The 24,099-nt window shown below is 41.2% G+C and overlaps 1 protein-coding gene across 3 annotated transcripts in view; it reads left to right on the top strand.

The window, feature by feature from the left end:
* The window catches only part of FSTL4 (follistatin like 4), a 343,706-nt gene that overhangs the window by 64,839 nt on the left and 254,768 nt on the right, over window positions 1–24,099 (top strand). The gene's annotated exons all lie outside the window — the stretch shown is intronic.

Genomic DNA, 24,099 nt, shown 5'->3' with positions numbered 1-24,099 from the left:
ATTTCGGGGGTAATAACTTGCCTCCCCAAGTTGATTGAATATACTTTGTTGCTTTTACTTCTTATTTAAAATATTAACACTAGTAACCCTGGAAATACTTTTGGGTCTGTGATGTAACGTATATCAACAAAGTAGAACTGAACCCACAAGCTTTTTCAGAGAAATGCACAAGGAAGGGGAGTTTTTCTAACCTGTGCCTACTTTTAGCTGCTGACAAAAAATGGCTGCCAGTTTGGGGACTCCTTTTCACAGTTTAATTAACAGCAGCAAACCTGGGAAGACTGTGGTGAGCTACAGGCTTCCTTTTTCATTACTAATGATATAACAGATAAAGCCATTCTGCCCAGAGCTGTGGGACTCCCACCTACCAATTAATGAGAAGCCTGTTAAGTACTGGAAAGCCAAGCAGAAGACAGAACTGTAGAGGTGGGTAAATCTATCCAAGACCCAGTTTAACTCAGCTTCCAGTGAAATAGTAGAGCGATTTACATTTAATCAATGACCACTGAACTCCAGGGAGACAAGAGAGTTTGTGGCACAACTGAGGAAACTTGTTTCAAAATGGTAAGAGTGGTGGATGTGCTTCATTACACAGCACATCTGTGAAAATGGCTGCCAAGAGATAATGGCGATAGGTTTAAATTGTCAATGAACTGGGACAATGTTCTTACTATACGGGATGAATGATGCTCCATGTGATTTTCAGTAGCATCTACATCTCAAGAGATGGAAAATAGGAGGTAGACCGATAGCAATCATGCAGTTTTGTTTGTAACCACATTTAGCAGAAATCTTATCCAGGGCAAGTCTTGCCAGGTAGCATGATCAGTGGGAGGAAGGGATACAAGACTCAGAATGTTTTCTGTGTGGCACTGTGCTCTATGGGCAGGTGTGAGATTGCATATGGCCCAATGCTTTGAAACTGGTCACAAGAAACATGACACTGCCTTGCCAAATTTGTAGAAATGAATAAGCAGACTGGTGGACTGCACAATCAGCTCTGGACCTCCCCAGATCTCTCTTCCTTTACAGAGGACAGTCTTCTATTTGGAAGAGCTGTCAGAGGTCATTTCTGAATTTGAAGATGTCCTTTATATGAGAACTGCCCAGTCCAAGACTAGTGTAAAGATCAGGGACCACAAAAAGGGAGAGGGGGAGGGGCCTGGAAGTTGCTCATCAATCAGCACCTGGTATGAGAATGCACCTGATGTCTACTGTGGCGAGATGTATTTCTGTAACTGTGTTGTATCCAATGCTAGTTCTCTTCCATTGAAATGAATAAACTTACCCTAGTTCATGTCCATTAATTTCAATGGGGCTACTCTGAGTAGGCCTAACACTGGATACAAACCTCTGGATGATAGTCAACTAAACCATCCAGTCAGTACAAAGATTACCACTAGTTGAACAGGACTCCCTCCCTCCTTTCTTCTCTTACTACATGTGCCTTGTGCTCTGAGGGGCTGGGGGAACAGATTTAGTGGGTATGCAAGGAGAAAGAGATGGGGGAGGTTCAGTAGTAGAGGTTCAGTAGAGGTTCAATGCAACTACTTAGTATTATGTTGAATACGACTCACAATTTTAATTTTTTGTCTATTCATATAAATCACCATGTGCAAATCTTAGGCAGCTGGGTCCTCCTTTGTCTTCCCTTCCTTTCTGGTGATGCATAATTGGCATAATTGGCATAATTGGCTACCCTATTCAAATCATCCACTCACACCTCCACGACAGCGTCATCTATGAGATGGTATGTCATGTCACCCAGCTGAAAACATTGTGCAGGTGCAAGACACCATCAAGATCATGGGTGCATGCCTGTAGGTAGACCTAAGAACATAAGAATAGCCTTACTGAATGAGGTCGATTGCCAATCTAGTCCAGCATCCTGTTCTCACAGTGGCTAATGCTAACCAGATGTCTGTCGGCAGCTTGCAAGCTGAACATGGCCACAACAACACTCTGCCTACCTGAGATTCCCAGCAAATGGTATTCAGAAGCATACTGCCTCTGCCAGTGGAGGTAGAACATAGCCATGGTGACCAGTTGCTGTTGATAGCCTCACTCTTCATGAACTATGGAGTATTGGAGGTGTCCTGCAGGATAAAGTCATTAATTGTCCTTGGTCATAATGGCTATAATGATGCATCAGGGTTCTTTTTCTGTGGTGCAATATTGATGAAAAATACAAAAAAAGTCTATTGTCTGAACCACAGTTAGCTTTAAAGCTGGTCTGGTTTTGGAACTACCAAATAAAAATGCTCAGGATTTAGACAGAACGACCAGTGGGGACTGAGAAGGAAGAAAAACAGCACACAGGAGATGCAAGGAAATATTTTAAAATATATAGAAGTGCCTGAAAAGTAATGAAGATGCCTCGGGAAAGTTGTTAACACTATGGGTGAAAGTAGGCAGCAAATGCCTGTGAATTTAAAAATAAAATAAAATATTCCACATTTGTGGTCTGGCAGGTCACATTAGAAGACTACGTGGAGTAAAAGAAAAAGGTGAAGCTCTACAAAGCAGTTGAGGGGCAATTTAAGACACACAGAAATTGTATTAAATGAATTACATTGTTTGGGGAGTATAGGTGATGAAATACCCTGAATTGTAACTGAATGAAAAAATCTGTTTAATGTGGGCACTTTTCAAATTCTATTGGATGTGAACTTATTCCTGTTGATGGTACTATTTGGACTGGGCAGATGACGCTTATGAGCCAAGCATTAAACGTGGCCTTATGGAAGTTGGAAATATGAAGAGATGTTTTCATTTTTACCGAAAAGCAGTAAAATGAATTTGCACACCTAGGAGAAGTTCTTTAAGAAACCAGGTACCAAACACTTTACATCATATAATAACAGTGTGAGATAATTCCCACTGGCAATGATTTGAGATTGTGGCAGTTGGTGATTTATTTGACAGGGGATGCTTAGCTTAGTTTGTAGGAAAAATATATATCACTTCAAAAATGGTATGAAAATGACCTCTTGAGGACATATTAAACAAATATCAGGATATTTTCACAGAGGTGCCATGTAGTCTTCAGCCAGGACACTATTGTATGCTAAAACCAGTAGTCCGGGTCATTATTTCAAACCTAGATTAATTTTAATTAATTAGAAATTAATTTAAAAAGGACTGTGGAGTTGCAATGCCTGAAAGAAAGACTATTTGTTGAAACCATTAAGCTTTGGGAATGAGTAGTACTCATTTATTCCTATAGAGAAGATAATGATATGTGCATATGTGCTGAATAGAAGTTGTCCATAAACAGGGTAAAATGGAAGGAACAATATTCTATCTCAGAAATGTAGGATCTTGCATCATTAGTAACGGGAGTGTTGTTCACAGTGATGGAGAAATTGACATTTCAATGGCTCGTGTGATAATTCTAAGTAGTATGTTACATCACATATGGAAGGGACTTTTAAAATTTAATCATTTACTTTTCACAGTTTTGTTTTGTTTTTTGCACTTGCTGTCTTTCAAAGGACCAATTCTTCAGGTGGTATTATAGAGAGAAATCAGAGGGCCCCCAAAATATAGACTCAATCGATATTTAGCTGAGTTTGTAAACAGACTGAAGGTGGCTGGACTATTATTAAAGAAACAAACAGCAGCTCTTTCTGGGGCATCAGAAGTGATGTATTTGAGAAACTACACTCTGTGATGGATGAAATAAAAGCAATTTGGAAAGCACCTCTGCAACAGAATGTCTTTTTGCTGAAGCCCACCTTGGTTTGTGAAATCACTAACAGCAAGGTTTTGCCTAACCAGTTAATGCTTCTGTAGCCTTGGTGTAACTTCCTCAAGAAAAATGGCAAGTTGCACTGGAGAGTTTTTAAAGAAAAGGAAGCATTTGAGGATGCCAAGCAATTGTTTGCTACAGACCTCGGAGATTCTGGTGCACTATCAATCTGATATTAAGAGTTGTTTTTGACATGTGATGTTTCTTATGAGATTAGAGCAGTGCTATTGGCCCACTGGAGGGGAGCATAGATCATAGGAACCAGTAGAATTTGTGTCATGAACCTTGCTGAACTACTGAACACTGTCACCCACAACTAGCTCATGAAGGGCAAACTGTTACATTTGAAGTTCAGAAATTTTGGGAGTATGGAAACTGACCACGTCCACTGACCATAAAGCCCTAGTTTCATTTGTTAAGAGAATAAAAGGAATGTTACTGATCACATCACCAAGGATTTACGGGAGACATGGGCTATGTCCTTGAAGACCTGTGAATAGGATAGTTGAAAAGGAGGAGGATGATGATGATGATGATGATAATAATAATAAATATGCTGCCTATCTGACTGGGTTGCCTCAGCCACTCTTGGCAGCTCCCAGCAGAATAGTAAAAATAAGATAAAACATCACACATTAAAAACTTCCCTAAACAGGTCAAACATCAGATTATCTTTGTCAGCTACATTTGCTACACTCTCAATATTGCAGCTCAGATCTATATGGGGTTGCAATCTGACCGCAACAGTGGACTTTTTATTGCCTTGATTGTCTTAGGGCCATCATTTTTGACCATTTCCTTTTTCTGAAGGTATGGACCATTTCAATTAATGAAATTTTTTTGAAGCCTCTCATGCTTGACACTGAAGGTTTGTCATAACACCTTTTCTCTGGAATAGTCTGCATGCAAAGTTGTGCTACATGCAAAGTACTCCAGTTATATAATTTCAGAACATCCTTGAATTTGAACTATCTTTTAACGCCTTATAGAGTCAAGAGATGGGAGTATATCAATGTCTTAATCGAGCCATAAAATAGCACTATCCTCAAAGGAGATAAAACATTCTAGTGCTGTTCTCATTCTTTATCTTGCATTCCATTAGCAGGTGCAGAAAATATATGCCGGGCCACTGAATTGTCAAAAAGGATAAAACCCTGGAAGGGACTGTGTGAATGACTGAATTGTTTCCAAAGAGTTGTGAGCCATCAGTTAGGTAATTCAGAATGGACAAGATCCTCAGGTTGGAAAATGCAGTGTGGGAACAGTATAAGGTTCTGAATACACAGTTTAAATGCACCATAGTGTATGGGGGGGGTATAATTGGCCTGCAAACTACACGGTGAAAAGTAGTAATTTGTGCCTCACTCTGTGCTGCACTGCCATATATTGAATAACTACAATTTTCCCCTGGTTAATTCTTTAACTGTCACACTGATTGTCACATATTAGCTGGCATTCTTGCCTGCCGTGCCTTGTGATTTATGACATTGACCCAGCACAGTAATCACCATGACCCATTTGGAGTATTTATTTGCTGGCTTAGCATGTCCAGCGTCGTCCATATAACACCCATAAGCTGACACTGTTCACAGAAATGAGGTCTGCATAATATTAAGTGTATTAATCAGGTTTTCAAGAAGATGCCTAAATGTTTAAGAAGGTTTCCCTCCCACCACCCTTTTAAAAGCTTTTTCTTCTTGCATGGAATGCTTTGATTAGAACATTGAGAACGAGAGCTAATAAAGTGATCACAACTAAATTGAACTGTAAAGTTTATTTGCTTGAATATGATAACAGTTATGCTCAATCATTCGTGAGACATAAGTCCGTAAAACATCTTCTGAAATGAGGTTGTACTGAAACTTGGCACTGTCATAAATAACTAGGCTCACCAATTTACAGTGAGCTGTGTACTACTAATCTCTGAATAAGGAGTGAGTGGAATAATGAGAGTGGGACATAGTTAATTAAATAGTGTGTGAGATGCCGTAACCATCACAGCATTATGAATGGAAATTAAAAGCTATGTACTGGGGGCACCCATCACAGTCTGAAGTCTCAAATGTACCTGAAATGATGTCTTCATGACAAATGCCTCAGTACCTCTGTGAGGTCTTTTGAATTGATTCAAGGGCATTTTGAGCGCCGTGGTCTCTTTTTCCAACCTTTCCGTCAAGATAGTAACACATTTCATTTACAAGGAAAACATCAACAGTGCGGAATATATTTCATAAATATAAAATCAGTGACCACAAGCAATACTTGTTAACTGAAAATGGAATTTGCATTTGGAAGATTGATGACTGCATTGTCACAGATGTCAAATGTTCTTCAGATAAACAACTTCTAGGTGTGGGACAAATGCATATTTCATTATATGACACTGGGGAATGTGATATGATAGATTTTAATGAGTCTTCTTGCACAGTAAAGCAGTAATTAAATCTAGTCATATCATTCTAGCCAGAAAAAGCCAACAACATTCATTTGGTTGAAAAAGATTACTTTTTTATTATTAAAAATCCACTCTGGAAATAAATGCACTTGTAGCAGAGTGGTTTTAAGAGCCGTGTGAGAGAAGTGATAACTAAGTGTCAAATATTGACACCTTTAGCTGAACAAAAATTTGGATAATTTCCTTTCTTTCTTAAAAAAAACTCATTTCAGAAATTAAAGTAGAAAAAAGTTTCCTGGTTTAATAAAAGTTTAATAAAAATCTTTTAATATATGTATTGTCACAAAGTTCACCATAATTGCTTGAGTCACATGCTCCGGAGCTTTTTCTTTGGACTACTTCTAATGTTTTAATTAACATCAATGAAATTCAAATGTCATACTACCTATTTTTAAAAGTATACTGTGTCCCTTGTATTTTCCCCACCCTCCAAAATATTTGCTCATCGCCATTTGCTCCTTGCATCTCAAACCACTTTGGCTTCTCAAAGTACATCTATGTAGCTTAGAGCATCTGCTCTGCATGCAGAATGTCTCAAGTTCAATCTCCCGTGTCTCCAGGTAGGCCCGAAATAGAAACCAGCCTGAAATCCTGGAGAGCCACTTCCAGTCTGTCATGCCAATTCTCCTAATACTCCACCCGAGCCAATTGCTTGCACATTTTGTTTCATAACTTTCTTGCTAGGAGGCCTAGAAGACTTGCTTTTTTGATTAAATGGAAGTTCAGAATCAAGGGACCTCTGCTGACTGTGGGTCCAATACAATACCCATAATCATTGGAACTTGGTCATGCTGGCTGGGGCTGATGCAAATTGAAGGTCTACAGATTCCCCACCTGAGCTGTAAGGAATAGAGACTGTGAAGAGGCAGAGTTTATGAAGAGTTGGTTCGGCATCAAGGAAACAACTTCCAACATGTTATACACACATCAAAATATGCTAAAAACATATCAACCTAATAAGAGTTTTGCTGAATCAGACAAAAGGTCCAACTGGGTCAGCATCCTGATTATCACAATGACTACCCCAATGATTCTAGGCAGCTCCCAAGCAGGGCTTGAAGGCAATAACCCCTATCTACTGTTGTTTGCCATCAGCTGGTATTCAATGGCAAGCTGCCTCTGAACCTGGATGTCCCATATAGCCATAATAATTTATAACAATGTATAAGCCATTCTATGAGTGTGCTTAATGCCTAATATCATTTTTAAGCCATCTAAGCTACTGACCATCACTGAATCTTATGGCGGTGAATGTATACATGTATTGTGTGGAGTAGCACTCTTTAAAAAAAACAAACCACTTGTACAGAATCTACTGGTCATCGATTTCAATGGACAACTCCCTAAGAGAGGGAGAGAAACAACATTATCACTATCCATTTTCTCGCCATCATGCATATTACTACCTGAATTACTTACCCAGTGGCGTAGCGTGGGTTGTCAGCACCCGGGGCAAGGCAAGTAATTTGCACCCCCTAACCCGTGGATTTGCGCCCCCTAACCCGTGGATTTGCGCCCCCTAACCTGTGGATTTGCCCTAACCCCAGATGTTGCGCCCAGTGCGGCCGGCCCCCCCTGCACCCCCCACGCTACGCCACTGTACTTACCTATTCTAACCAGGAGTGGGGGAGATGCTGCAGCCATGTTGGTAGTTTATAGAACTCATATTCTTCAATGATAAAATCACAATGGCTATAAAGTTATCTGCAACTGTTATCTATCTTATACCATGGGAGTAGACTTCAGAAGTACCTGCTCTGACCTTCAGTGCACATCCAATTCTTTTATGTATACATAATTTTAAAACCAGGAATCCCCCAACATTTATTGTCATGTGCCCCTTGTAATTAGCTCTCCTTCCCATCTTTCTGTCATTGTATCAGAGCAATAGGAATCCACCACCATGACTTCAAGGGAAACCTCATTCAGCTTGGATGAAAGCTGTCCCTTGCATCCCCATCCTCCCCCTTTCTTTCTTCTTTGGCAATCACTCGTATCTGAGTAAGATTGTCTTCCATGAACAGGGTCTTAACAGTGAGTCCATGACTGTGGAGGCCAATTCTGGATTTGCACGTCCTTCCACAGTAGGGACATTGGTTTCAGGGCAGGAGTTGATCACAGTGATAGTTTGCCAAACATACCCTCCTCTTATCTCATTTCTCCTTTTCGCCCTGAGTTCAGGCTTCTTCAACCATGACACCTTTGGTAAAGGCTGTTCTCCAACTGGAGTGCTCACAGGCCAGTATTTCCCCATTATCGGTGCTTATACTACATTTTTTTTTGTTAGCCTTGAGAGCCTCTTTTGTTGTCCATCGGTATTTCACTTTCCATTCTTAAGTTGGGAATAGAGTAGTTGCTTTCAAAGACGATGATCAGGCATCCGAACAACATGACTAGTCCAACGAAGTTGATGTTGAAGAATCATCGCTTTGACACTGGTGATCTTTGCTTATTCCGGCACACTGGCATTAGATTGCCTGTCTTCCCAAGTGATGTGCAAAATATTTTGGAGACACCGTTGATGGAATCTTTCGAGGAGTTGGAGATGGCCTTTATGAGTGGTCCATGTTTCACAAGCATACAGTAAAGTTGGTAGTACAATAGCTTTGTAAACAAGCATTTTGGTTTCCCTGCATTGGGTTGCATTCAATGTCATATGGTTGGAGTTCCACTCCTGCAACAGGTGTTCCCTTTCCTCTCCTCTCCCTGTGCACTGCTTAGATCTGCTCCAAAGGGTCTCCCAACTTTGCAGAGAAGATTTTGGGGGGTGCCTATGGGCTGTAGGGAAGAGAAGAAAAGGTTGAATTTCCATTGTAGAAGTGGAAGTCTGCTGCATGAGTGGAGCTACAGCATTGCATTCAGCCCGACGCATCTATCTTCAGGTACAGAAAATATATACGTTGCCTTTTTGTTGTCTCCCCCCCCCCCCCACCGCTTAGTGGTAATCAGATCAAGGGTACAGTGATCTAATTCACTTCCCTAGATGCACCTTTTGCTTTCTCTCCATGTCTGTCTCACACGCACTTGCCTTAAAGTTGTTTTGCCTTGAGGGATCCTGCCGCAACATTCAGCACTCAAGGGTAAGCTGCTTATTCAACCATCTGTTCTCATTCTCCACACTACCAGGAATCGGAATAGGAAACACATATGCTATATTGCTATATATTCGTTGTGTCTGAATAATTTTTAACAGAGCAATGCCATATGTCTTATCTTCAGGCAGCGGTTTCCTTGCAATATATTGGAGGTTTCCTTTTTTGCAGAACACTGATGTAAAAAGGAGAACTATGCCAGTTTTGATGAGTTGTTGTTGTTGTTTTGTTTCTAGCAAGGCAGAATCAGTGGGCAACTTTTACAAAACCAGACAAAGCCACACTGGATTCACCCGCACACTTTCTGCCAGCAGTATCACAAGAGTGACATTCTCTTCTTGAGCCCAAAGAACCAATCCCATGGGAGTTTAGGAGGTCATGTGGTGGTGATAGTGCTCTTGCAATAATCACACAACCTTTTCATAAGTGACATTAGAATCTCAAGTCATTGCTGCCTCCTCTTCCCCAGCTTTGTTGTGACATTAAAGTTGCCCTTGAGTGAAAACCCTAAAAGGCTGATCGTTTCTTGCTATGTACACACAGCACTAGAATATTTGTAAAACTACCAAGTTAACTACCCATATAATAAGTTACACTTTGCAGGAAAGCTAAACCTGACTCCAAGTTGTGAAAGTGAATGATAAAACAATGCATGAATTCATTGCTTGTTGATAAAAAATGGATTGTAGACTGTGCAATTTAAACATTTGTCTAAGGGTATAGAAACAAAATCTTGGAACACAATGGGACAGATTATTATTACATTTTTCAAAGGCTGAAATGACAACCCAACTGTTGAAAGTGAATGCGATAAGCTCCTGAATATGCACAATTTATTTCCATACTCATTATGATATAGATTTAAAAAACAAACAAACAAACAAAACAACCAGTGACAACCTTATATGTTTTCTGTAAGTGGACCTAAGTGAGACTCATATTTGTGTGGGTCACACAAGGCTTGGAACCCATCTTTATAATGAGAAGGTAGAGTTGAGTAGCAGGCAACAAACATTTGTTATGTTTCCGGGCATAAGAACATAAGATGAGCTTTGTTGTGTCAGACCAAAGGCCCAACTAATCTCACATGCTGTTCTCACAGTGGTCAACCAGATTTCTATGGGGATCCTGCAAAGCCCGACCTGAGTACCCTGCTGCTGTCCTCACTTGTGATTTCCAGCAACTTATATACAGATATATACTGCCTCCAATAATGAGGTCACCATGCTTCCAGCTCACAATTTAATCCTGCCTAGGTTTGAGTAACTTGGAAGTCATGCACATATAAAAACAATTTAGTCAAAAGAAAGCAGTTGTTGTGGTTCAAAGCTAAAAACTGCCTTCAGGTTTAGATCAGCTCCAAAAATATGAATCGGTGCATGTAATCTTGTGAGAGAAACATAGGAAATGGCCTCATAAACTCCGTCAGGCCTTTGGGCCATCTAGCTCAGTGTTGTCTATAGTGGTCTGGAGCAGCTGCCCAAGATTTCAGGCAGGGGTCCTTTTCCCACCCTGCCTACAGATGCTGGTGATTTAACCTGGGACCTTTTTCATGCAAAACTGGTGCTCTGCTACTGTGTTACAGCTCTCCCTGCAAAGTGCTATGCTAATTGTACTTTTAAAAGATACATTGGTTTCTGTTTTTAAAGAGTTCAGGCATTTCTCATACATTCTAGGGAACATCAAGTTCTTTTCCTGCTATGACTTGCTGCAAAGAGTCTCTCAGCAATATGAAAGAAAATTGCCTTTTGGAGAAAGATTGGGGGACAGACATCTAAGCCTGTGTTGACTTGCGTTGTCACTTTCATGGTAATAAGTTATTAGTCTGAATCATATTGAAGGCAAAATAGGCAGCATGAAAACCGTTTGGGATCTTGTTGAGAAAAGAAGCATGTATCTTACCAACTTTTTGTGGTAGTGTGTGTGTGTGTGTGTGTCAGTTTTGCAAGAGACTTACTTTCCTTTGAAAGTTAAACGAGCTGGTTTCTATTATTATAAAGGAAGAGGAGATGCATTGTTTGACATCCAGCTTTCAGATTCTGTAGCTCAGGCATTAGTGTAGGCTGACTTCTGTTCCTGCATACATACTCAATAAGTGTATCGCAAGGTTGCCAGGAGAAGGAAAAACCTACATTCAGCAACCTCAAACCACGTAAGTGGAAAACCATATAAAGACACAACATGAAATTATCCTGATCCTGATCCAAAGGACTCCATATGCATCAGGGATCTTCTTAGTCTCCTTGTTGTCATGGAAGTCCTCAGTGCCATTTGACAGACCACTACCCAAATACCTTCCAATGCAGTAGAAAGAGAGTGTAGGGATATGTCTTAAATGAAGTTTAATTATTTGTCCACCTAGCCCAGTATTATCTGTCTTGACTGGCAGCAGCTTTCCAGTATTTCTGGCAGAGGTCACCACCACTCCTACCTGATTCTTTCACCTGAATATACCATGGAGGATCAAAATAGGGGTCTTCTGTATGTGCTCTACTGCTGAGGTATGGTCACCTTCTCTATATAGATCAGGGGTCAGCAGAATTTTTCTGCAGGGGGCCAGTCCACTGTCCCTCAGACATTGTGGAGGGCTGGACTCTATCTATCTATCTATCTATCTATCTATCTATCTATCTATCTACAAAAAACCATGAATTTCTATGAACACTGTGAGGGGGGCAAGTAGTCTTCCTCCCCACCCCAGCCCCAGCTGCCTCCTCGGTTTGCCACCTGCCTCATTTGCCGAAGGGCTGGCGGTGGTAGCACGAAACAGGCTTCCTCCCCACCTAGAGAAAGAAGGCACTGTGCTTACCTTCCCAGGGGCTGCCACCACCACCACCACCGCTGCTGCTTCTTGTGAAGTGGGTAGGCAGAGTGAGCTCATCCGCTCCACTCTCTGGCCCACAGGAGCACCAGGGTGGCGGTGGTGGTGGGAGGAAGAGGCCGAGCGGGAGCGGTTCTGCCAATCAAATGCCATGCCTGGTTTACCTCAGCACAGCATGGGGACAACTCTGTAAATCAAACGCCACTGAGGTAAACCAGGTGCAGCGTTTGATTGGCAGAGTCGCCGCCGCTTGGCCTCTTCCTCCTGTCACCATTGCCGGGAGTCCAGGCTTCGCAGCAGCTCCGGCTTCAAAGCATGGGCTGGATTTAGGACCCAGGTGGGCTTGATCTGACCCAGGGGCCGTAGTTTGCTAACCCCTGATGTAGATGCTAGGGGGGAAGGGGGAAGTTCCAGTAGGCATGGCCCTGCCATTACAGAGAAGTTTGTGCATGTGCACAGGCACATAGAATCATAGAATTGTACAGTTGGAAGGAACCACAAGGAACATCTAGTCTGCACATAAACAACTCATGGAATCATGGTTTATTGCCACACAACCCCAGAGCCTACCAGCAGCTTTTGCCAGGAGATGGAGAAGCCTGTATTCAGCAACCACAGACCTCTCAAAAGATGACTGGCTCTGTCAAAACTGACAGCAATAGCCCTCTGTTTGGCCATTAGGCATGTTCAGCAACACAAGGGGTGCAAACCTCTGGATCAGTGGCAAGGCAGAATGTAATTAGAAAGCAAAAGATTGTTGCCCCATATAATAGTGTATTATATTGTCCTATAGGTTTATGATCCCTTCCAACTCCACAATTCTATGATTCTCGTATTACATATCTGGAAAACGGCAGTAGTTGACTTATGGTGTCAGCGTCTAACCAATGATCTCAGATTACTTGAATAGTTGGAAAACGAAACACCCAGACACTTGCTTAGTACTTTCCTGAGTTGCTTCCAAGAGTATATAGTTTTTCCCAGCCCCCCATATGTGTGAGTAGTACTGTTAGCAGTGTTTTAATTCACAAATCAGTTTAAATTACAGTCAGAGGTTTAGTTTTACATATGTCAGTGGAGCTAATCTCATGGAATAATGCCAATGGAGATACCTTGAAGTAATTCCTAAATACTTGCTGAAAATTCTTTCATTTTATCTGGATGGTGAGTGAATGTTCTGAATAATACAGCCAAACTTCCAAGTTTCCATGTGATAATTTTGTTGTTGTTGTTGCTTGCCTTGGAGATATCAGGTGTTGATATTATAAAGCTGTATGAAAGTTTTACAGATTGAGGTGAATTTCCAGGAACATAGTCCCTGAACCCAGTTTAGGTTGCTAAAACCCATGCTGAAGGGCACAGAAAAAGAATGCTTCCATTTTTAAAGCAATTGATTTTTAGTAATTGAATTTCAACGATGTATTAAAAAAAAAACCCCTATGTAAAATCATCAGTTTTCTTTAAAAATGGCTAATAGGCCATGACACATCAATTAATGTGCAGCCATTGGTTCAAATAGTGAGAAAAACTCAATTCATGCTGTGCTGTTAAAAATAGCTAATTAATATAGGAAAAAGAGTTATATAAAGCTGTTCCACTGCTGTGTTTGACAATCCCAATGCATCACTGCAATGTGATCACACAAGGTTATAAATGCCAGCTTTGTGTTTGGGATATACTGATGAGAGAGCTCATCCCTTGTTATGCCTGTGAACTGCCTCTTAAAAGGATCCCAGTGCAATTTTAGAGATAGTAGTAGGTGAACTGACCTGCACTTATCTGAAGCGATATGGTCACTTCAGCTGTTAACCGGACATTTGAATGGAATTTCAACTAAACTAACTCCTGTGTTTTGGCTGCTTTGGTGAATATACAGTGGTACCTCAGGTTAAGTACTTAATTCGTTCCGGAGGTCCGTTCTTAACCTGAAACTGTTCTTAACCTGAAGCACCACTTTAGCTAATGGGGCCTCCTGCTGCTGCTGTGCCGCTGGAGCCCGATTTCTGTTCTTATCCTGAAGCAAAGTTCTTAACCTGAAGCAGTATTTCTGGGTTAGCGGAGTGTGTAACCTGAAGCGTATGTAACCTGAAGCATATGTAACCTGAGGTACCACTGTATTGTGTGTTTGGGAGCATGGTGAGTGCAAAGAGCTGTCAAGATTCTCTCAATGTATACATAAAATTAAAATAATTTATGTTTGAGGAATGATATACAATCTGCAGAACAGTTCGGGGGGATTTTACACTGAAAATGAAACAATGTAATGTTTTTATATCTTCTAAGGAATTTTTGACTTGAAATTTGGGCTTTTCTGGCCCCTTATCTAACCTTTGGAATTTTGGAATTTCCTTCCAGTGATGTCTTTTGCTACCTCAGAATGAGTGATCTGTAACTTAAGACCATGGATTGGAATGGGTCTACTCTGAATATGACCTAGTTGACTATCGCTCAAGCCTTGTCAATAGTCAGGAACTATAGAAGTTGTAGTCCAATAATATCTGGAGGGCCACTGGACCCCCAATCTCTGTAGACATCTTTATGTGCTAGCAATCCAATCTTAAAGCCATCTTCGTCAACAAAAGTGGATGTAGGATGACATGTTGTGATCATTGTGCCCTACTACCAGCCCAGTGTTTTAGAGTTGGGGAGGCAGAGCTGCAATCCTGCTTTATTCAGGAGAAAGTCCTGTTGAATCCGGGGGGGGGGGGGGGCTTACTTTGGAGCTAACATGCATAGGAACAAGCTGCATTAATTTAATTCAGGTTTGACTGTGAGTTGTTTTATAAGTATAATCAGGTTAACACTGAAAAGTAACATTCCCTCCCTGCCTACATTTCAGCCTGCTGGAATCTCTGGAGAATGCACTCAACCAGCAAAAATCAATTCCATTCTCTGCATTTATGAGGTCAGGGGGTTCAGTTGTAAAAAGAGCAGGTAAAATGACTTAGTATTTTCTAGCCATTTTTTCCTCTTGATACAGAACCATAGCAGACAAAAGAGGGAATTAGCCAATTGCCGAGGAATAAACAGGGCCTCTTTGGAAAAGCTTCCAAATGTCTTTAAGACACAAGGCTGCATTTAGGCATATCTGCTGAGCTGGATGGAACCTTGTGAGTTGTAGTTCTCTCTGTCACATAACATTTTCAACAAGCTCACCAAATGAAAAATTCCAGGATTATATGCGGTGGAAATGATGACAGTCCAACAGGTATAAAGCCAGTATAAGTTTGTAATGCAACTGTGTCTCTTGCATGGGGCTTTGAAAGTGAGTCTGCAGACAACTCACAGTGTTGTGTTACAAAGAATGTAGTGATTAAAACTAAAGCTCCAATTGTTCACATTAAGTTCTGCCTATTTATGGGCAGCATTACTGCTACTGCTATTGCTTTTGGAACAGCCTGTATTCCATAGAGGGATCCTTCAAGCTGATAAATTGCCAAGTCAGGTACCTGTGTGGAGCAGTCTTCTTTGATTCTGCAAAGGGTGACTCTACTGTGGCAGTTAAGAATGAAACAGATCATTAATTTTCTAATGTGCTTGGATTTATCCAGAAAGGAAAATTCATGAGAATCCTCAACAAAAATTTCCCAGGGATCTGGATGAAATTATGCTCAAGTGTTCTAGATGGAATTGGACTGCTACCTCAATCATCAAGGAACAGGGCCATGTTAGGAAACACTTCTTCTACAGCTTAGTTTTTAGATATACTAGGCTTTCTGACTTGTTTTTATTCAGGTAAATCAGAAAGCAAAATGAGGAAACCAGCATGAACTTCGCATCCAGATGAGTAGGAATCCTACTGCAGGCTCATAATATGTGCTGAAGCTGTTGTGACTTGCTGCTGTAAGTCTATGATGTGTGAGAGAGTGATTAGCCTAGCAGAATTTGACCCCATTGCCTTTTTAATTGATTACAGTGGTACCTCGGGTTACATACACTTCAGGTTACATACGCTTCAGGTTACAGACTCCGCTAACCCAGAAATATTACCTCGAGTTAAGAACTTTGCTTCAGGATGAGAACAGAAATCGTGCTCTGGCGGCGCGGCGGCAGCAGGGGGCTCCATTAGCCAAAGTGGTGCTTCAGGTTAAGAACAGTTTCAGGTTAAGAACGGACCTCTGTAACAATTTAAGTACTTAACCCGAGGTACCACTGTACTGGTATGAACATTGTGTCTGAAGTATTTATGTGCTTAGAAAATGCTTTCTTCCTGTGTGCAAGCGTTCCATGTTCTTAATGTGATGTGGGCCTCCAGCCAATATAAGGGAAGCATTGGTGTAGACCAGGAGTCATGAACCTGTGTCCATCCAGCTGTTGTTGGCCTCCAGTTCCCATCATCCCCAGCTAGCATGGTCAGGGATGATGGACCATGGAGTCCAACAACATGTGGAGTGCCACAAGTTCCCCATCTCAAGGCACTCAGTAGGTGAAAGAGCCAGCAGTTAGGATATGTAACAAGCAAATACTGTTTCAGGGTTGCAGCCATGTGTTTGTAATATTCATAACTGAGGAGACAGTTCGGTATCTATTAATACCATGAATCTGTGATCAACACTGCCAAGAAATGGAGCAAAGCTGTCCTAATGAACAAGTAATGAAAAGGACTGATGACACATTTTGAAGTATATTTCACAACTGTATATCTTGAACGATGAAGCACTGATTCCCCCCCCCCCCTTTACAGTAGACTCTCAAACCACAACCATAGTTTCAATAAAGCTAGGCTGACACAATTAATCTCTTAGCTGATAAAATGAGCGAATTCATTTCTATAGATTTTTTTAAAAAAAGAAGAAGAAGAGTTCCCTGCAACTTTGAACTAGAGAGTCACTCTGAAACCCCTTACCTTGATGGCATCTGAAACATTTAATAATGCAGTGTGCTAAGCATAATCAGAACTAAGCCCCATGGAATTCCATGGTATTGGATTATTCATTATTGGTTAAACCCCAGGTAGTGTTTCAGGTTATTCATGGGTATTACAATCAGAGAAATAGGGAAGTAAAGACATTATGAATTCATTGAGATCTTCTTCCAGGTAAGAGTGTTTAGGATTGTATCGTATGCCTGCAATCTTATGCACACACACTTGGGAGCAAATCCCATGGAACATAGTGGGATATACGTCTGCGAAAACATGCATAGGATTGTACTGATACAGCATTTTACGACAGTTTCTCTCACTTACCTCCCAGCATTATGTGCAATTTACCCTTTGGAGTTGAATATTAGAGAGGCACTTTCTCTGTTGTCTTTCTTGTACGTACTGAAGACCTTTCTCTTTCAACAAGCTTTTTAAGCTGAGGTCTTTCCAAGTATGCATATGTATTGGAATTGTTTTTAAGATGTTTTAAATGTGTTTTTGCTCTTTTATCGTTTGTTGATTTTGATCTTGCCAAACTCGATCCATATTAATTGGGTCCCTAAATGGCGTTTCCGTGTGCAGCGATGGTGCTGGCTCGCCAAATGCTGCTTCGTCACGCTGGCCACGTGACCCGGAAGTGTCTTCAGACAGCGCCGGCTCCCGGCCTCTTGAGCGAGATGAGCGCGCAACCCTAGAGTTGGTCACGACTGGCCCTGACGGGCAGGGGTACCTTTACCTTTACCTATGGATATAACATTCCTGTATGGAATAGTAAAATAAAGCAATACCCCTTTTTAATAGTACTCAAGCTACAATGAATGTGAAAGGTGTCTGAAGATGTCAGCCAAGAGTATTGCCACATCTTGCATAGCATCATAATTCCAATAAAGTGAAATCAGTAGCAGTATAAAGTCCTGGGATTAGGGTAATTTTGTACTATGCAATACACACTGAAAAGGAGATGGGCAAGACCAGTTGCATTTCAGCTTTCTCCTGAATGTCATCATATCATAAAAGGGAACTTGGGCATCTCACAGCATTTGCTGTTCATACCATGTTGTAATTTGTATAGCTTGTATCTACTCTTGACTGCCTGCATACACTTTTTATTTTCTTGCATTTTCTCATGCCTAGTGTGATCTGCTTCTGCAGTTAACTGTTGCTAAACTCTTGTAGGAAGTAAAACTGGATGCAGTAGACAGTGTAAAGGGAATTTAAAAGATAAGGAAAGGAGACCTCCTTATGTCAGTTTAAATGTCATAGCTCATGGACTAATTATATTGAAGATTTTTTAAAAAAATGTAACACCCCCCACAATTATCTATATATAGCCAACCTTATTTTAGCTCTTCAGAAAAAAAGTCAATGTCAGTTTTCATAAGTGGAGGCATCATTCAGACATTTATAAAAGCAAAGAGCAATAAGGAATTTCTATATTTAGTCTTAACTAGTGACATTTCCTTATGATTACACGGAAGAAAATGGCAAGAGCAATTCAGTGTGTTTCCCCAGCACTGGATTTTGCAGTGTCTCCTGTCAACAGCATCAAAAGTGTCACCTAGGATCAAACAGATAAAATCCACATAAATAACTATTCTGGGTATTTACAGAGCTAAAACAGATGGCTGCTCACAGTTCTATTAGGTTGCATTAAACTGACAATTGTATTCAAGTTGTAACGGATCTCAGTCTTGTTCAGTGGCTTAGCTGTCTTAAAAATAGCCATGAAAATCAATCATTTTGATTCCTCATTGAGTGGCGAGAAAATTGTGCAAGGAACTTTAATGCAATGTTTTAATTATTAGTCTGCTCTCCAATATGATTCCTGGGGCTTATCACTCTCTTTCTCATCACTTCTGGAAATATAGACTTTCTTAATGAAATTCTGCTGTGTGCATTATTCATAGAATAATGGGAGACAGCTGTAATAAAAAAAAAAACCCTCTGCTTATAAACTGCTTACCTCTGAATACCAGAGTGTAATATAAATATACTGTATTTTGATTCTGTGGTTGATTGAAAATGATGCCATTGAATAACATACAAAAAAGTTGGTTGGGGCACTGGGAAACCTCAGTCTAGGTAGACTTCTGAACACTCAGCTCTAGCTGAATTGAAACCTTGTCCAAACTTATGGAACTGCAGACACACAGCACTTTCCAAAATGTGTTAATAGTACTTATTAGCTTGCTTGAGAGGATGGGCAGGTGGTTGACAGCACAATCCTGTGTGTCTTTCCAATGGCAAGCAAGTTCCATCGTATCCAGCAGGACTTACTCTCAAATTAGGGAGAAATTGAAGGTTTTAAAAAGAGCAAACTTGCTGAGATAAAACTTTCTACCGAGAACAATTAGATGCTAGAAAGTAGTTTTGTGGTTATTATTTAAGCTTTTAAAAGTGCCATAGGTCACATAACATAAATATGACATTACCAGAGGGCCTCATTCCACCCTTTTTGTGCTTCACTGAAATCCTAATGCATTTTGCATTAGCAAGAAGGTGGACCTCTCACATGATTGGGCTGCATTATAATTTGTGAAGGGTGAACGACTTCAAATGACAACATTTTCAGCTAGAAAGCAGGTAATGAATGCTTTTGAGTTGTGACTGTTCAGATGAAGGTAGAATTTTCTGATTATCTCAAAGGGAGCAAAACAGGATCCAGTCAGACTCATAATTGGGCTTTCAGTAAGCTTACCTATTTTCCAAGTTAGATGGGGAATAGTTTAATTTTTCCAAGGGATGTTGTCATCTTAGCCTGGAGTAGAGGGTTCAGCTTATCACTACCAGTGTCCTATAGCACTTCCTATCATTATTGTGGCTATTTCTAACCATGCTGCATTGTGGAGGGTGGGTTGGGATGGGATAGTCTAGCAGACTCTGAGGGGGCCTTTCGCAGGATGGAGTACACCTGTCATCAAACTGGAACAGTTCCTGGGGTGATATTTGCCTCTCTCCCTCTCTTGTATGCCTTCCAACCAGACCAGAGTGTATGGTAGAAGACCAGTGGCTGGGGGTGGAGGGTAGCTCAGCTGGAGCAAACCCTGTGGTGATCTTGCCACTCTCTCTCTCCTGTAAGTCTTCTAGCTAGATACTGTGTGATGGTGGAGAGATAAGTATCCTCCATCTGGGCATCTGGGACAGGTCATAAGGTGGTCTTTACCAGCCTCCCTGCGTCTCCCTCTCTTTGAATATTGACTTGGTTTAATCTACAAACATATACATTCGTACCTACCTTGGTTTCTGAACAGCTTAGTTCTCAAATGTTTTGGCTGCTGAACACTGCAAATCCAGAAGTGACTGTTCCGGTCTGCAAACTATTTTTAGAAGCCAAACGTCCGACGGGGCTTCCACAGCTTCTGATTGGCTGCAGGAGCTTCCTGCAGCCAATCAGAAGCCACAATTTGGTTTCCAAACATTTTGGAAGTTGAATGGACTTCTGGAATGGATTCCATTTGACTTCCAAGGTCTTTGGTGATCACTCATAGCCAAGTAAGATTGTCTTCCATAAGCACGGTTTTAACAATGAGTTTGTAAGTGACTGTGGAGGCCAATTCTGGATCCACACTTCCTTCCACAGTGAGGACATTGGTTTCCGGGTGGGAGTTGATCATGGTGTGGATTTGCCAAGCGTTCCTTCCTCTTAACATGTTTCTCCCTTACGTCCTGAGTTCGAGTGTCTTCAAAGCCCATGACACCGTTGGTAAAGGCTGTTCTCCAATTGGAACACTTGCAGGCAAGTGTTTCCCAATTGTTGACCACCAGCATTACACTTTCCATTTTTAAGTCCGGAATAGAGTAGTTGCTTTGGAAGACAATAATCAGGCATCCGCACAACATGACCAGTCCAAAGAAGTTGATGTTGAAGAATCATTGCTTCAACACTGGTAACCTTATTCCAGTACACTGATATTAGTTCACCTGTCTTCCCAAGTGGTGTGTAAAATTTTTCGGAGACTGTATTGATGAAGTGTTGCATACATTTTATACACATGTATAAAATGTATAAAGATTTCTATGTGTACTGTGGGATGCATGTGTCATTTTGGTCAAATGGAAAGCTGACCAGAGGAAGAATTAGCTGAGCTCATTCTTTGTTCTCTTTCAGTCCTTTCTGTGTTCCTTCAAACAGGCCAAAAGACTGAAATAAACCTGGGACAAGTTTTGCAGTGTGTGACTCATCCTCCCAGACAGACTTGCTAGAGGAATTCCTACAGCTATACCACCTTGGGCTGTGATCTTGTCAGATCCAATAAGCTAAGCAAGGTTGAGAGCAGTCGGTATTCTGAGAGCAGACATTACAGGGAAATTAAAATGCTTCAGGAAGAATCTTTTTTATTTCAGAGGCAGGGAGAAGTCTCCCCATACTCCTTCTAGGTTGTTGCTAAGGCAGTGGCTTAGCATAGCTATGTGAAAGAGCCTCATACTTGTGAGACCCATCCTCTTCTTTTGGTGCAGCCATAAGGAGGAAACTGGAAGTTTTCACTATGTTTTGATATGTCCAAACATAGAACTGCAACTAATTTGGTTTATGGTTTATGGTTTAGGGCAGTCATGGCCAAACTTGGCCCTCCAGCTGTCTGGGGACTATCATCCCTAGCTAGCAGGACCAGTGGTCAGGGATGATGGGAATTGTAGTCCCCAAACAGCTGGAGGACCAAGTTTGGTCAACACTGGTTTAGGGGATGGATGGCTCTCCAGATATTGTTGGACTACAGTTCCAATTGGCAGATGGGGATCATCAACCTGGATAGGCAGCCCATCTAGAAGAGGGGAAACTCTGATCCTAAACCTCCTCTGTTTTCTGGCTATATGCTGCTTTGTGGCTATATGCTGCTTCAAGAGTAAACACTGAGGAAAAATCCATACCTGCTGCCTTGCAGGACATCTTCAAGAGAATAGTAGGTTAAGGAACTCTGCACAAATTCAGAGTGAAGTCCCTAAGACGGATGGATGGTGTCTTGTACGCCTCCTTCCGACAACTCCTCCAGTCAAACATCTGCCAAATGTATTCCTCTGCTTTCTTTTGGATCACATCAGCAAGGCTGAGAGTGGGGTCTTGTTGTCTGGGCAGCCTAGGACCTCCACACACACTCCCAAGATTTGTGCCCTAGAGAGGTCATTTCGATGCTGCTAACACAGCAAAAGCAAATCAGGAGGCAGCAGTAATGAGTTACCAGTCTCTGCAGCCACAGCAGGAGCTGTGATTCTGCAGCGGTTTGACTTCACACTCCACTGTCTCTTGAGACAAACAGATGCCACCAACAGTTCCCATTGTTTTTAACCATTGGCCTTGATAGCTGGGGCTGAAGGGAGTTGGGTTCAGCCTGTTTCTCAGTCTTCTGGGTTCAGGTTCAGCCTGTTTCTCAGTCTTCTGGTCTTTAATTCAATTTGTCACATATGCATTAAAAAAACTTTTTAGTACCCATTTTTCCTGACATAACCCTTTTTATACCCAATTTTGACTAATATAGAGATGTTTGCAACCATTTCCCAAAATACAGAGTTCCGTATGCTTTCCCCAAAAATATATGCATGTTATGCAAAGTTTCCCCAAACACCCACACCCATATAACCATGTGAGGCAGGTTAGGCTGAGAGATAATGACTGGTTCAAGGTCACCCTGTGGGCTTAATGACTGTGTGGGGAACTGAACCCTGGTCTCCCGGGTTCTCTTCCAGTACTCTAACCATTACACCACATGAAGGAGCATGCCACATTAACAGATGGTAATCCTAAGCACACTTCCTTGAGTAATACCTGCTGATCTCAATGAGCTTTTCTTCCAAGGAGACTTGCATAGGATTGTTTCCCCAAACCTGATACCCTCCAGATGTTTTGGATCATAACTCCCATCGCTGCCAGCCATTATGGGAGTTATAGTGTAGAACATCTGGAGGGCACCAGGTTGGAGAGGGTTGGTATATAAGATAGCCTAACCCTTCTGGTCTTTCTTTTTTAATGAACCCAAATGGAAACTCTTCTGCAATAAGTTTCTTTTCTATCAAATTGTTCACATCTTTTGATAGACTGCTAATCTCAACTAACTTGTCTCGATAGTCTCTGACAGGAGTGAAAGACAGATTAATAACACAGAGATACTGCTAGAAAGGGGGGGATATCATCGACTGTCCCATTCCTTTTTTTTTTAATGTTCATTTTGCATCACCTATTTCACCACTACCCAGAGTTTCACATATATCTGACAGCTGAAAAGGCAATGTTTTGCAACTGATCATCTTTGAAGCAGCTGCAAAATTGGTATAGTAGGTCCTGATGGGCAATTGGTTTTTAATGAAATGTCAACATAGCATGCCCACAAAGAAAAATTTTCATAGACTATGTCTATCCACAAAGGGATTGGCTAAGTTCACAAAGTTTTTTTGCTGACCTCTTTTTATATGTTTGGCTTCAGGTGTGCAGGCTAGTGACACACAGTCATGATTTAAATTCCTCTCCAACTACTGGAAGAGAACAGATAAATCATGGGTGAAGTTAAATTATATTCCTTTTCTTTTTGCTGATTTCCACCATCCCACTCCAGTAGAATAGAAAAATGTTTGTTGTAAATTTCACCTGAAGCATTTCAGTAGTGACAGCTTATGTGGTTATGTTTAAAAGGATTCACACCACCATATTTCAAATGGCCCCCTTTTCTACTACAAGTGAACTTTTAAAGAAGTTTTTTTGAAAAAAGCATGTCTCTGAACATAATAGGTCAGGTGTAGGGAACTTTTGGCCTTCTAGATGTTGCTGAACTACAATTCCCATCAGCCCTAGGAAACATGGTCAGGGGTGAGGGATGATGTGAGATGCAGTCCAGTAACATCTAGAGGGCCAAAGGTTCCCTACACCTGTATTAGGTAGAGCTTTTCAGATGGTTTGTCTGCATTAGAACTGCTCAGTTATGAAGACTAATAGAACATCTGCTACATTTTGTAGCATCTTCAAGGGAGTCAAGATGGTGTCGTTTGGTACTTTAGGATTAGGCAATTGATCAGACTCTTCATGCTCACAACACATCTTTAACTGGCAACATGACAATTTTTAAAAACAAACTTTATCTATCTAGATTTGTGATAAAGGAGAAGGATGAAGTCTTGCATTGAACGGAA

The sequence above is a fragment of the Podarcis muralis genome, chromosome 2 (genome assembly GCF_964188315.1).
Source record: "Podarcis muralis chromosome 2, rPodMur119.hap1.1, whole genome shotgun sequence".
NCBI classification, from domain to species: Eukaryota; Metazoa; Chordata; class Lepidosauria; order Squamata; family Lacertidae; genus Podarcis; species Podarcis muralis.
Note: the sequence above shows the minus strand (reverse complement) of the source record. Positions and strands in the feature narration are given on the sequence as shown.